The 14,854-nt window shown below is 36.3% G+C and overlaps 1 long non-coding RNA gene across 1 annotated transcript; it reads right to left on the minus strand.

Moving 5' to 3' along the window:
• Positions 1-473: 473 nt before the first annotated feature.
• On the minus strand, positions 474-1,424 carry LOC116160487. The gene is made up of 4 exons (XR_004143229.1): positions 1,181-1,424; positions 1,000-1,133; positions 832-948; positions 474-781 (listed from the first exon to the last, which is right to left on the minus strand). It is a non-coding gene; the product is annotated as an uncharacterized LOC116160487 (long non-coding RNA).
• Between the last annotated feature and the right edge of the window lie 13,430 nt (positions 1,425-14,854).

A 14,854-nucleotide genomic window follows, 5' to 3' on the forward strand; every position in this document is an offset into this window, starting at 1 on the left:
AACCATTCAGATGACATAACGAATTGGCAATATTGCAGGAGAATGTCATTTGTAGCTTGCGTCACCTGTCACAGGCACTTGCCACTTGTCATTCACTTTCGCGTCAGACGGCTGTGCTTTATACACTATAAAAAATATGTAAAGTCAATGGTTATACATGCCTCGTAAAACGTCAAATCCGACAAACGTCAGACCCTCGCACAAGGTTTCCGGTTCACTTCTACGTGGTTGGTTGTAGGTTTGTGACGTATTTAGACTGAAGCGTTTCAAATTCGGTTTTATTTTACTCGCAAATAAAAATGGAGGACACACGGGTCTTTGTAGATCAGAAATAAAAAATGAAGCCGGGACATAGGTACATCCGTAGGACACATTCGGCTAATGTAAATTGTCCGAGGTCACAGGTTTGCCGAAATTGGACCGAGATGTATCCCTTGACGTAAGCTCAACGTGCCTAAATAACTAGTTCGTAAAGTTCTTTATCTATATATTTATTGATAATGATTACAAGACACTAAAAAGAACAAAAACCAAGATGTGGATGTCGATTGCTGCTGAGCAAGTACGATTGCGTAAATACCCAACTTCTATTCGACACAGCACAGTTTGAAGTTTGTAGGATGTGGGACGCAAGCTTGCTGCTTTTCGCTAAACGTAGATAGATCACAAACTGTTTCTTTACTTTTATTAGGTCCGGTACATTGAAAGTATGAACTGCATTCGGATCCACGGTACTTATATGGACTCGCAACGACACAGGTGGGCGGACCGTATTTAAACCCTGAAAACAAAACTTACATCGGGCATAATTTTATTTCATTATTTGCTTACTCGATGGACATCCTACTGTATTCTTAGCTGAAAAAAAGGAGAAAAATATGTAATGATTAAGTCTTATCTGCGATCTTCGAGGACTTACACACAGGCGGACTAAGTGGAGGAGCAATCCTAAAAAAGATTGAAGTAATTACTGAACTTTTTGAAGAAAAGCGTACTTACGTTGGTGTGGCACAGCAGCACTTCGTCGTTGGTACTTCGATAACGGTGTTTAACTTACATGACGGTGAACTAATTGTTATAGTCTTGGCAGCCTGAATTCCAACGAAAGGAGATACGCAACCAAATAAAAAGATCTGCAACGAACAAATGTAAAGGAAATAGTAAATATTCCTTGGCTTACCAAAAAACTAGCCCTCATGTTGTTTTTCAGCTTATGTGGCAAGTGAGTAGCGTAGTGGCAAAAAGTTTACTTTTATATTGCTTATCTCTAGATCATATTTATTTTTGCAAGTAAACGTGTTGCTTCCAAAAATTAAACAAACCATTTCAAGTGGGATTTGGTTGTCCTTAACTTACGACCCGTGAAAGTACCATACTCTTACAGGACCTTTTAGAGCTTTTTTCGAATCGTTTAATTGTGAACTTTTGAAAAACTATGTCAAGGAAGAAGTTATAGATATGCTTACTAACACAGAGCATCGGACACAACTGGTTCCCTTTAAAAACTAAAAAATAAGCAATTCGGGCTTATAGTTGCAGTTGCAGTTGCAAATCAATTTTGCAATTAGAATGAGAATAGAAGAAATTAACAAATTTTCAAAACTGTTTTTCTGTATGTCTCAAACATTATCATCTCATTTACTTATGATAAGATGTAAAAGGTACTACGTATTCAGTCTCTAGAAAATGTTGAGATTTCCTAACTTGGTGGGTATATACATTATCATAATACTTGCTAAATATGACAAATATTTGCTTTACTGAACGTTATTAACAAAAAACAGGGTGATGCATGCAGTAAAACCTCTTGATCCGACAAACCCATGTACCTTTTACGTTTTCCACTTATCACCTTAAGTAAGCTGGCATGTGTGCTCTTTCAATAATTACTAATCTCATTTTTGAAAAATAAAAAATGTAGATTACAGTATTTAGAATATACTCTCAAGGAATTATTGAAATAAATTCTCTTTTTCGTAACTACTCCTGCAGTATAAGTATGATGCGCATTATACAATCCCCCATCTCCATTTAAGCGTTAAATTCTACAGATAATGAACTTCCATAACTGGACATGCACATTTTGTGTCCTTAGTGTAATGTATTGGTCAATCCTTATTCCGGTCAAATCGTACCCAAGTAACACAAATAGTTGGCTTTCGCATGGCGCTACATTGGCCCAATATTTGAACGTTGGATCAATATTGACAATGTATTTTCAATGCTGACACTATATTGGCAATACTGGATAGTGCCAATATATATTGATCAAGATTGGGTCAATGATGGGCCGTAATGTTTTGGCCAATATTTGTTCATTCAAGGTTGGCTCAATATAGGAGTATCTATATAGAACCAAGATTGTTTCACCACATTGGTGCAATGTTGGTGATATATTGGCCCAATATAGGAGTATCTATATAGAAACAGGATTGTTTCACCATATTGGTGCAATATTGGTGACTATTCAATTCATCTAACATTTGTCACATTTCGACCAGTGAAATGTCGAGATTTCAAATTGTTGAGCCAATGGGAACGAATTATAGTGATAATTTCACGTGTGGTATTTCAGCGATAATTTCACGTGTGGTATTTCAGCGACAATTCAATGCGATTATTTAATGACATTTGTCAAACTTCCACCAGTGAAATGTCGCGAAATTTTGTCGTATTAACCGGAACATTCTTCTTAGTTTGTTAATCAATTTCGACAACCCACTTATCACCACATCTTTTAATTTAATCACTCATAACGAATTAGCTTGGAGCACAAAAGTTCGAATAGAATCGATAGCAAAATGAAAAGCAACTTCCGTAATTTATTTTGACATTTATTGTTGTCATGGAAATACATTCGCGTGGGTAATTATGCTTAATTTTTCTTTTGATTCATTGAATAGTCCTCCGAATACCATTCGTAGTCGAAGTATTTCTAGATTATTTTTGAGCTGCTGCTCCACTCATGCTAGTTACGCTTTTTAATACCACTCGCGCAAGCGCTCGTGGTATTAATCAGCGTAACTAGCATTCGTGACAGCACCTCAAAAATATTCGACAATACTTCGACTACTTATAGTATTATATATGATAAGTCGTTCACCCAATATTAAATTCACAACATTGGCTCAATCTTGGCATTTGAATATAGAATCAAGATTGTTTCACCATATTGGTGCAATGTTGGTGATAAATTGGGCCAATGTAGGAGTATCTACATAGAAACAAGATTGTTTCACCACATTGGAGCAATATTGGTGATAAATCGTTCACCAAATATTAAATTCGCAACATTGGCCCAACCTTGGCATTTCACTGGTATTTATGTTGTGAATTTTTCTCTCTTCAATTGTTACGACGCATGCGTGATGATAAGAAGCTGTCCTTCTGCTGGCGGCCCGCGACGCGAGTCTGAAGTAATGGCCGCTACGTTTCATTTTCTTTTCGTTTGTTTAAATTTTATACTGTGATGAAAGTGTAGTTTGTTGACGATTGACGATCTCCATGTGATATTTCGATTTTCAACGATAAATAATTCTTCAGTTTTGCTGATCAGGTAAGTTTCCTGTGCATGAATTGTATTATCGTAAGCAATTGGCAACTTTGCTACATATTTCTGGTCAATATGGCGCGTCGAATGCATCTAGCTAAGGCTATAGCGAGGTCTCTGACTGCAGTAATTATGCTTGCTTTGCGCTTTCTGCAGTGTTCTTTATTATTTGTGGATTCGCACATTCTTTTATTATTATTTGATGATTGCTTTTCCCGTTTTCGTAATAAGCCGTGATGAATTAATACGACTGAAATTAAGATTTTTTCTAGGTGCAATAACATACAAATTTACGAATACAACAGATTTGGATATCGGGAAACTGTTGAGCAATATGTTTGCAACTAATGACGACTGGCAGGGTGGAAGAAAAATGAGAAGGCAAGAAAATCACTCACATTTTTATTTAAATATATTTAAAATATGGAACTTGGATTGCTACTTTTTCATTAAACTGATACTATAAATAACCATGGCTCTAATTATTTCTACAGTCCTAACTGATACAATGGTGATAATTATTTAGGCAAAGTTGTTTTTTGGGTTGGTCCAACATCTAATGCAATGTTGGCGCAATGTTGTTTCAATATTGGGGATTACATTGGCGCAACATAAATTACTATGTTGGGCCAATACAAATTGCTAAGTTGAGCCAACATAAATTTCTATGTTGGTCCAATATAAATTGCTATGTTGGTCCAATATTCTTTTCCATATCGGCCCAATATTTCCAAGCGTTCACATTTTATGTTGGGCCAATCTCGATTTCCAATACTGCACCAATATGTAAACATATTTTAGCCTATATTGGGCCAACATTCTGTGCTGCTAATCCGTTTTGAAAATGAATCCTCCGCATACACCATAGACTCAACGTACAGGCAAAATCCATTACCCACGAATTTGGCTCTTCATTCACCTATGAATGCTATATATGCTCGTTTTTGAATAGTAGATCCTCTATTGCTGATGCTAATTACACTCACTCCAAATGATTTCTCATGTGTTTAAATAAGTAACTTTATCATCATTTCTAACTCTTTTTTTGTCTACACGACTTAGATAAAATTGGTTGCACTGGTGGGCAAATATATTATTATTATTACGAAGTATCACGGCTTCCTATAATAGGGTAGGTAGATGATGACAAATTTTTTTAAACCAGTTATAACTGTTCGTATACCTCTACTATAACTTTAAAATATGATATTTCAGCAAAATAAATCATATTATTGCAAACCTATACAATTTAAATTGTAGATTTTTATTCTAGCGCCAAAACGTGTGTAATGGCGGTGTCTGGGACGTCACAGTCCTGACAATTATAAACACATGTAACCCCAGCGTAAATACTTTAACAGATTTCGTGATGAATTATAACTACCGTAAGTGGTGCCCTACCATGGAATACACTTTGTCGTGGTGTAGGGCTCAGTAGTAACATTTTTCTGTGGCACAGCTAAGTATCCCAGGCGGGTAAATCTGGTTCCAAGGATGCTGTATCATTCAAATGCTTCATGGAGTAGAGAAATCCAAAAGGGTTTTCGACGATTGCTCATTAAACGTAATATAGAAAACTATATTGACATGAGTAGCACATTTTTCACGCACGTTAACTCCTGCGGGGTGCGGTAGACGACAATTTGGACAACTTCCGAATCCGATTGAGCCATTTGTCGATAGAGTTTCGAATAATCGGACTAGATCATGACTTGTTAAACGTGATAAAGGAGACTTTATCGACACTAGTACTCCTTTGAACTCTAAGGGGTTGTAAAAGTAGCTTGATGGTAGGGTAAAGAAAATAATTGTTTTCTTCGTCGACAACTAAGAAAACTGCATACAGCTTTGGGTGAACCGTATTTTGCGGGCAAATTTTGACTTAACTGTGAATAAGTTGCCAGAGTCTTCTGTTCGACTGCACCCAATGTAAGGTTCCATAAGAGTACCCGCCATAAAAATTGGTTTTCCAAAAAAATTTGTTTTAAGAACTACTTTATAAATTTAGACCTTTATCTATAAAATGTTCGTAACAGAAAACTCTTAAAGTGGACATAGCTTACTGAATCATCTCCATATGATAGCTTCGATGACCTAAAAACAAAGCATCTTAAGTACACATTCCTCTTAAATAACTACATTTCTTGTAAAAAATCTAAGCTTCACTTAAAAACCTACAAGACTTATGGCAGTTTTCTGATGAGCAAAAATCTGTGTTTGATGCAAGAAATATTCCCAACATCATTTCATCAATGTTTGGCAAATTTGCTGCTATCAGCTTTCGTATACCCACTTTCCATTCTTATTTGGTATTAAAAACTAAACTTTAGGATAATATAATCACTATAAAATGGAACATGCACTAAATTAAAAAAACGTAGACAAACTTTACAAGCGCACAGAGGATTAGGATAATGACGTCACGCGCTCTGATTGGCGTTTGATATCACGTGACAAATGTCGTTATTTTTTAATTTTAGTTTTACTAAAATATAATAGTTTCTCGTGTACATTACCAAAGAATAGTATATTGAAAGACAAGTGTTACAATGCCACCTATTGTAATACGACTATTTTGTGTATTAGATACGAGTATTACAATAAAGCATTGTAACACGTGTTTTTCATACTATTTTTTCTATTTCAGGGCTTTAATTTAATTAAAAAGTAATTATGAAAAACTACAGGAAACTTTAGAATTAATATGTCTTAAGTTGGCAACACCATTTACGTTGACAAATTTTAAGTTGGCAGCGTAGATAAACACAACACTGACATTAACTTTAAATTCCGTGAATGTGTAATTTTTTATTCGTAGATAAATTTATTTATGGTGGATGTGTAAACTGCTGATTTGGAATGTATTAAGTTCTTCGTGTACCAAAAATCAATGAAAACACATACATTTTACGTAATTTGATTTCACATGCATCTGATGATTTGACGTTGACGTCTTGGCGAACTGCCAACTTAGAGATGAAAAGTTACCAAAAACAATGTTACAATGGAACTCATTGAAACACTGTTTTTGCCGAAAACAGTTGCACAAAATTCTCATTGTAACACCGAAATAGAAATAGTATATTATATAGCAAGGGACTAAAGTGCAAGATTTAATCCCGAGAGTGGAAATTATTGCCCGAGCGTTAGCGAGGGCAATAACCACTTGAGGGATTAGATCGCACTTTAGTCCTGTGGTATATACGCAATTTTTTGCCCTCCCGGATAACTAAAAACTTCCAGCAATTCAACTGAACCTAAAGAAATTGACCTATTAAAAAAAGCATTAGTAAGCTTGGTTAGGTAACCAAGGTAATAGGTGTAAATAAAACGAACCATTTTGCATTTCGTGATTTAAGTAAGCAAGAAACATGACTGAGAATAAATGTAAGGAACCTCTTGGCATAAAGATGGCAGCTGCACGAGCGGTCGAGAACCTTTTACCCACGAAGTCGAAAAATTTATATAACAAGCGGTATGAAGAATTTAAAAAATGGTGTGCAAGTAAAACTGTACAAGAATACACTGAAAATGTCATGCTCGCTTATTTTGAAGAGAAACAGCAAGGGTTTTCACCTTCTTCGCTGTGGTCCTTGTACTCAATGCTCAAGGCCACAATATTGGTCAAGAAAAATATCGACATTAGTAGGTTTCCAAAACTAATTGCGTTTATCAAACGTCAAAATGACGGATATAAACCGAAGAAGTCCAAAGTGCTCACGAGAGAAGAAATGGACCGGTTTTTAAAAGATGCTCCAAATGATAAATATCTATTGCCCAAGGTAAATTGTTAATATTCTACCAACAACGTTGAGTAATTTTGTAATCTTTTCAGGTTGTATTGACTTTGGGAGTCGCTGGGGCATGTAGGGGAAATGAGCTGTGTACATCAAAGATTACTGATGTTCGCGACGTCGGTGATATGCTTGTTGTTAATATAAGAGACACGAAGACAAATGTGGATAGAACTTTTACCATTGTCAACAACGACAGAAGTAATCTTAACTTTGTGGAATTGTGCAGAAAATATATGTCACTTAGGAAGCCGAACACGAATCATGACCGATTCTTTGTTTATTATAAAGATAATAAGTGCACTGTCCAACCGATTGGAAAAAATTTTTTTGGAAAGTTACCGCGACAAATCGCTACTTTCTTGAATCTTTCGGATGCTTATTTATACACAGGCCACTGTTTTAGACGATCCTCCGCCTCGTTGTTAGCTGATGCTGGTGCTGATGTTAGTGCTCTTAAACGTCATGGCGGATGGAGGTCTGCAACAGTGGCTGAAGGGTATGTTGAAAATTCCCTGAATAACAAAATTCAAACGGCAGAAAAAATTCTAATTGGCCATGAGCAGGGTACGAGTACGGTTAATGCAAATAGTAGCACCAGTGCAAACGTTGCTATTAAAGAAATAAGAGGTGAACATGTTGCTCCAATCATTAATCTACATAATTGTGAAAATTGTATTATAAACGTTAATATAGCTAAATAAATATCGACAAGACTTGTCTAATTCGCTTCATTTTTTGGTTGTTATGGGAACACTTTTTATCCCTTGGGATTAAAAGATCAACTTTAGTCCCTATTCCCAGAGACTGAAGTAGCAAGTTTAATCTCGGGAGGGCAAAAAAGTATTTTGCGATACCCTGACACCTTACTCCATCTTATGAAACAAAAATTTTGTACTTAAGTACCCTATTACCAGGCTCCGCTGTAAGAGCTGGCAACGCCGCATCAATACCGAACAGTTGGCCTACCATCTCTACTGTTGTGTTACTGAATTATTAAGAAACCAATGTAGAATATTGGTTATTTTTGCCATTTTCGAAAGTGGTAAAGTTAACAGATTATTTCTGACAATATTATCACGATGATTGATGAAGACTGCTGATACAAAGGAAATGCATTTAAAATGGTGTTTGCTGAATAATTTTTACGTTTATTTGTAGGTACACCAGTTTTAATTGTTCCAACAAGAAATCGATTTGTTTTCACCTAAATTTTCCAAAAGTATATTTCTTGCATCACTCACAAAATGAGATATATCACTTATTATCATAATTTCATAATCTTTTAGCGAGAAGGTAGATGCAAATCGTGACAATCCACGTACCTAGTTATCTAATATATTCTCTGAGACCACCGATTTGACTCTTGGTTTTGAATTACCCATGACGATTGTGACTAAAGGCGGAAACACATTACTGTCACGTCACGTGCTATCACGTCAAGCATACCTTCGCGTGATGTCACTCTAGGAGACACACTTGTGTGCGCTCACGGTGTCGCGCGGTAGCTGTCGTTGCAATTTAAGATTTGCATTTAGTCATTAGTAGCGATGAAGCAAAGTAGAGATTCTTCTTCGTCAAGTTCTTTAGATGAGGAAGAGGATATAGAAAATACGTGGCTGCTTTTACAGTGGCTACAGCGCAGTGTTTGGATTCACCACATAAATCATCGAAGAGAAGAAGTGGGGGAATTTCCTCAATTAGTCCACGAATTATTGAATTAAGATTCTACCAATTTCCTCCCAAGCTTCTTGTCAAACCCTCTGATCACCGTACTCAGCAGAGGAGTGATTGTATAGCCCTTCGTGCTGTCTCACCAGTTCAATTAAATGTTCGTCCATCTGTTCTTGACGAAACCACTTCGGAAAACACTTGACGTGATGTCACGTTTTACTACAAAATGTAATTTTGCGGGATAACGGAGGCGTGATATCATGCGAGATCAGAACAGCACGTCGTGAATGCGTGAGGTGACAGTAGTATGATTCTAAAGACATAAAACGTCATAAACTTATATACGTCAATGGAGTTTGCACATTTTGCGCAGGTAACGTGAGTTTGCGTGATAGCACGTGAGCTCACGTGACGTGACAGTAATGTGTTTCCGCCAGAGACTTGCTATAACTAGACTGCGCTTAACGTATCTAAGGTGTTGTCGACACAGTATGCAACACACAATGCACCGCGGGGCAAAAATCGCAGAGATGATGTGCAATATAATGAAATAAGCTGTTATTTTAGATGTTCCGTTCATTAATCATTCTCGTGATTAGCTCGAGTTAGTGAACAGATAAATTTCTGTTGAGAATAAACCAATAAACTTAGGTTAACTCGTTCCTATCAACATGTACTCTGCCGATTAAATAATATGCTGATTTTCAACGGATAAAAGTTTAAAGGGCCAATGGATCAGAGCCATTCGAAGAGAAAAATTTACTCCTACCATAGTGCATGAATGGATGAATGAAGCCGATTTTAGAAAGGTACCGACGAAGGTGTTAAACAATAATGCAATACCGAGCGTTTTCGACTTTCGCATTCACTTAAAATAACGTAGAACTATTATTCGACATCCTTTACCAGCAAGACAACGGCAATACCTATTTGCCTATTAGGTATAGACGTAACTAAGTACTTACTGGTACTAAGTATATTTCAGGTTTTGTTACAAGAAAAATAGCTAAGTCTGTTAAATGTTCCATATGTGCAGATGCGATATTCGCATCAGAGAGTCATTCAAAGCTTTTAACTAGAAAAAATCGTGGAGGATTGTTGCACGTATCAAGCGATGCATTAAAAATTTGCCAAATTGCTGAAAATGTGTTCAGGTTTTACATTCAATCCACACCACACCGCGTTGTAAACAAAATGGTTATCAGCAGTCTAAGAAAAATAAATAACAGTTACCAATAAATTCGATTAAAACAGTTAACAGCTACATATATGTTATCTTTTTTGCTACTAAAATTTATAATAAACATGGCTAAAGCAAGTTGCAGAACGTACGTCTGCCCCGCGATGAACAGTTGGTTGCCTATCCTATCTTGACAACAGGCGTTTATAGTAAAATCTACGTTACGCGCGGTCTAGTTATAACAAGTCTCTGGTTTCCGCCTTTAAGCGTCTAATTGTTCAAACATACCCAAACCTTCAATTCTGTATCAACTGTTACACTTGATGAAACTCTGCACAACTTTTCAAAATTTAAAATATAAAAATAAACACTATTAGTTTCCACACTCATTTTTCATCTTGGATGACTACTATAGGTAGCTACTTTGCAAATCACTGGCACCACTAAAAAATTCTGTCTAACTTTTTATAAAATCTTTTTACAGCCAAATATCCTGCTTTTCTTTGAATTTTTTTTGCAATCTTCTGTCTTCTTCCTAAGGGATCGGTCCGAGTTGAACTTGTGTTTTCCTGGTCCTTCGGAAGCTTGAATACCAGTCACATAACCATTTTCTTTCATGTCGCTAGCATAAGTAATTTTAAAAATAAATTTGCACTGACACTGACATAAAATCATAGGCCAACGAAACAGTGTTATCAAATTTCATACAATTTAGCCTGGTAATTATAGGAAGCCGTGGAAGTATCCTTAACGGCGGCGTTGCTTCTCCATCTGTAAAACTGCCCTTATCCACGGACATCACCACAAAATACCGTGGTAAGTTTTGGGTTCAGTTAGAAACAAAAAATAATCCTGGGATTATTTTTGATCCGGATGTTAGGGTAAAGCACTAATGAATTTCCCCCTCACCTTCTCCTGCATTCAGTCTTTTTGGACCCTAATTTTCACGTTGTGATTTGAAGTGACAATTTAACTCATGTATAAAAATCGCATAAGCCTGTTATATATGTCGGTGGTTTTGGTTGCTTAGCAGTGTTACTTAGTTACATACACAGAATACGGCCTTCTCAGAATAGAAACAGCAATGTTACAAATTTGTATGGTATTTTGGCGGAGCCTGGTGGTGTACTGTGAACTAAAGCATCGAAATCAGAGTAGCGCCATCTGGTGACCAGCTTCTAAAGTCATGAAGTAATTTCCCAAATTCCATATAAATCATAAATATCGATAAAGAATACACAGTTGTTAAATTAAAGTGTATTTAGATACAATCACATTACATTATTTAACACAGAGAACTTAAATTACATGTTTACAAATTACATATAAAACTCAGAAGTGAGTGGAACTTACGGTTTGTAGATGTTAACACTTTGAAGAAAGATCCTTACATAACGATTTGTCGTACGAAATATTTGGTTTTAATTGCTGTTTGGACTACATATTTTTGTTAAAAAATATCTTTAGAACTAAATTTTTTGTTCCAAGAGGTAATAAAACCGTTTCAGCAAATTGTCACACAAGTTTTTGACAACAAATGTTAACTTGATTCTGGTGCTTACTTGTTACTTGAGAGGCGAGGGTGGAAGTTGTTGAATTATCTAAAACGTATTTTGTATTCATTGTCTAAAAGGGATTACAATATAAGTATCTATGTCTATATAAATATAAAACTCATGTCTACACCCTTTTGCGCCTATACCGTTGGTAATTTATAAATTCCATACCTTGCATAAATAGCAGAGAAATAACAGCACATTTCAATCATCTTCGCGTTTCAAGCACAAAACAATCTGTTTCAAAATATGGGAAACGATGCCTTTTTGATATTTTATCGTTACAATCCGCCACACAACACTTTTTACGGTCACATAACTTGTTCATATTTTAAATCTTTCAAAAGTCAAAATTGACATGTACGTATAAAATCGACGGTAAAAATATTTCCTGTAACGAGCAAAATTACAGGTTTTGCAAAAAAATATTTGAGTCTGCGATAAATAGTTCTCCGTACAACCACGGGAAACGCTGTAATCAGTGACAATTTAGCGCCATTTATGTTTCTGTTCTGTGAAGGTCTTATTCTGTGGTTACATATTTATTATTTTTCAATTGGATTGTCATTAGAGATTCTGCTCTGTTCGAATTAAATAAATTGAATCAAGAAAATACAATATTATTACAGTTTATGTACAATTGAGGTACCACGAACCCAAAATATACAATACAAAGATTAACAAAGCCGCTGTGCAATTGTCACCTTGACAGCGGCAAGTTACCTGCAACTTTTCCAGCGACAAATGCACTAGTGGTTTTTTCACTTATTCTTTTTTTATCATTTATCGCATTATCCATATCCACTTAGAGAAGGAAAGAGAGAGGACGCCTGTCAGTGTAGTAACATACAAACAGCATTGTTGGGTGATAAAAATTATTCCTTTTATAGGACGAATGTAAATAAAATTTATTAAAATAGTAGTAGAATTAATTAATTTGCTAAATGTAATAGTTGAGAATTATATATTTAAAGTTTAATGCTTGGTTTAATGTCGCCGGAAAATATGTGAACTACTTTCAAAATAATTCAAATTGGCCAATAGAAAGCCTTTAGAACGATGCGGTACATTCCGTGCTCCGAGTATTCTAAACCGAATGATGGTACTGTTTTGACAGTTTGCTCACGTCATTTTTATTAACCACTTTGCGTCTTGTGTCCTGTTTTTCCTTGGTTGTACGTTCCCCGTCGCTAATTTTATACCAACTCGTCGTTTTTCAAGAGCTTGGATTTACGACATTTCAAGGTATGTAATACATAAAGTGTTTTTTGATGTACGTAAAACTATACCTAGTGTGCGTTTACAATGAACGTATACGTAAGAAATACATAAAACGTAAAAATTTCGCAAAGTTGAACTGTATAGAAACATACGAAGGTGTTTACAATGAACGTAATTTTTACGTACGTATATGTAAGCGATATGTAAGTCTTGCGCATAGTAATAGCGGCAAACCTGCAAGACTGTTGGAACATCTATAACAAGAACAAGGGCGGATACACCTTCTTTAACAGAACGAACAGTACGGCCGCTAGATTAGACAGGATATATGTTTCTACCAAGTTAGTTACTCAACTGAATGCAACCATGCTCCACGTCAGCTTTTCAGACCATTCACTTTCAGCATCTTTCAAAACCGGGAAGGTCTCATCATCTCCGCCCTATTGGAAATTTAATGATTTTCTACTACAAGATAAAAACTATATCGAAACCATGAAAACCTTCCTATCCAGTGAAATAAATAATCAAGATGAAACGAACATATTAAGTTGGTGGGAACAAATGAAACTGAAGGTGAGGGACATTACCATATTATACTTGCGTCAAAAGAAGCAAATGTCACACATCGAGATCCGTTTACTGCATAGACAGTTACAAACGGCGCTTGCGGTTGGATGTCAGGATTCGGCAGCCAATAATGACCAATTAGGCACCATTTTAAAAGACGCCAAAGATACATTTTTCCGAACTACCGAAAAGGAGCTTGCAGCGACAAAGTACGACTGTTTTGTCCATGCAGACCAACCATCATCAGAAAAGATTAAAAAAATCCCCTACAAGTCGTTGTCTAGTTTGAGACACAACAACATAGTTGTCGAAGATCTGCCGACGCTAAGCTCTATAGTTGTGGAATATTTTAACGCAGTGCATCGGAAAAAAATCGTTCAGATAAATACCTCGAGTATGCTATATAAGGACCTTGCGACGCTGAGTAACTCAGAGAAGGAAACCTTGCAGTGTGATGTCTCCATGAAGGAATTATCAACTGCCCTGATTTCTTTAAACAAGAGAAGTGCGCCAGGATTGGATGGGTTGACGTCGTCGTTTTACGTACACTTCTGGGAGCTTTTAAAAGGACCGTTTCACCAAATGGTAAAATCATCCATTAGGTCTCAGCAACTTCCCCGATCAACATCCAAAGCAGTGATAACGCTTTTACCCAAAGGAGGAGATCTTTTGGAAATTGGTAATTGGCGACCGGTATCCATTCTGAACACGGATTATAAAATTATAGCAAAGGCAGTTTCCGCCAGACTATCTGATGTCATTAATAAACTTATACCAGCAGACCAAAGTTACTCCATCCCCAATAGATCTATGTATGACGCAATACACTTACACAGGGAGTTGCTCCACTATGCAAACCACCAAAACAGGGAGCTAGCGATAATAAACCTAGATCAAAAAGCCGCATTTGATAATATAGATCATCAATATCTATTTTATGTACTAAAGAAGATGAACCTTGGGGAATCCTTTGTGAATATGGTGAAACTGTTATACCGAAACATATTTAGCCATTATAGAATAGGATCGGTACTTACTAGCGCTGTCAGAATTGCAAGCGGTATTCGGCAAGGTTGCCCTTTGTCAGGTCCACTTTTTTCATTAGCCATAGAACCATTCCTAAACCTAACCCGAAAACTACTACAAGGTTTCTCGATTCCTATGTCTCCCTCACAACTTAATATCAAACTGAGTGCATACGCGGATGATGTGTCGATATTCGCAAGCTGTCAAGACGATTTTAAAAACGTGTATCGTTGCTACAAAATATACAGCCAAGAATCCGGTGCAACACTTAACGACAGCAAAAGTA

Source organism: Photinus pyralis, unplaced genomic scaffold (assembly GCF_008802855.1).
Source record: "Photinus pyralis isolate 1611_PpyrPB1 unplaced genomic scaffold, Ppyr1.3 Ppyr1.4_LG1, whole genome shotgun sequence".
Classification (NCBI taxonomy): Eukaryota; Metazoa; Arthropoda; class Insecta; order Coleoptera; family Lampyridae; genus Photinus; species Photinus pyralis.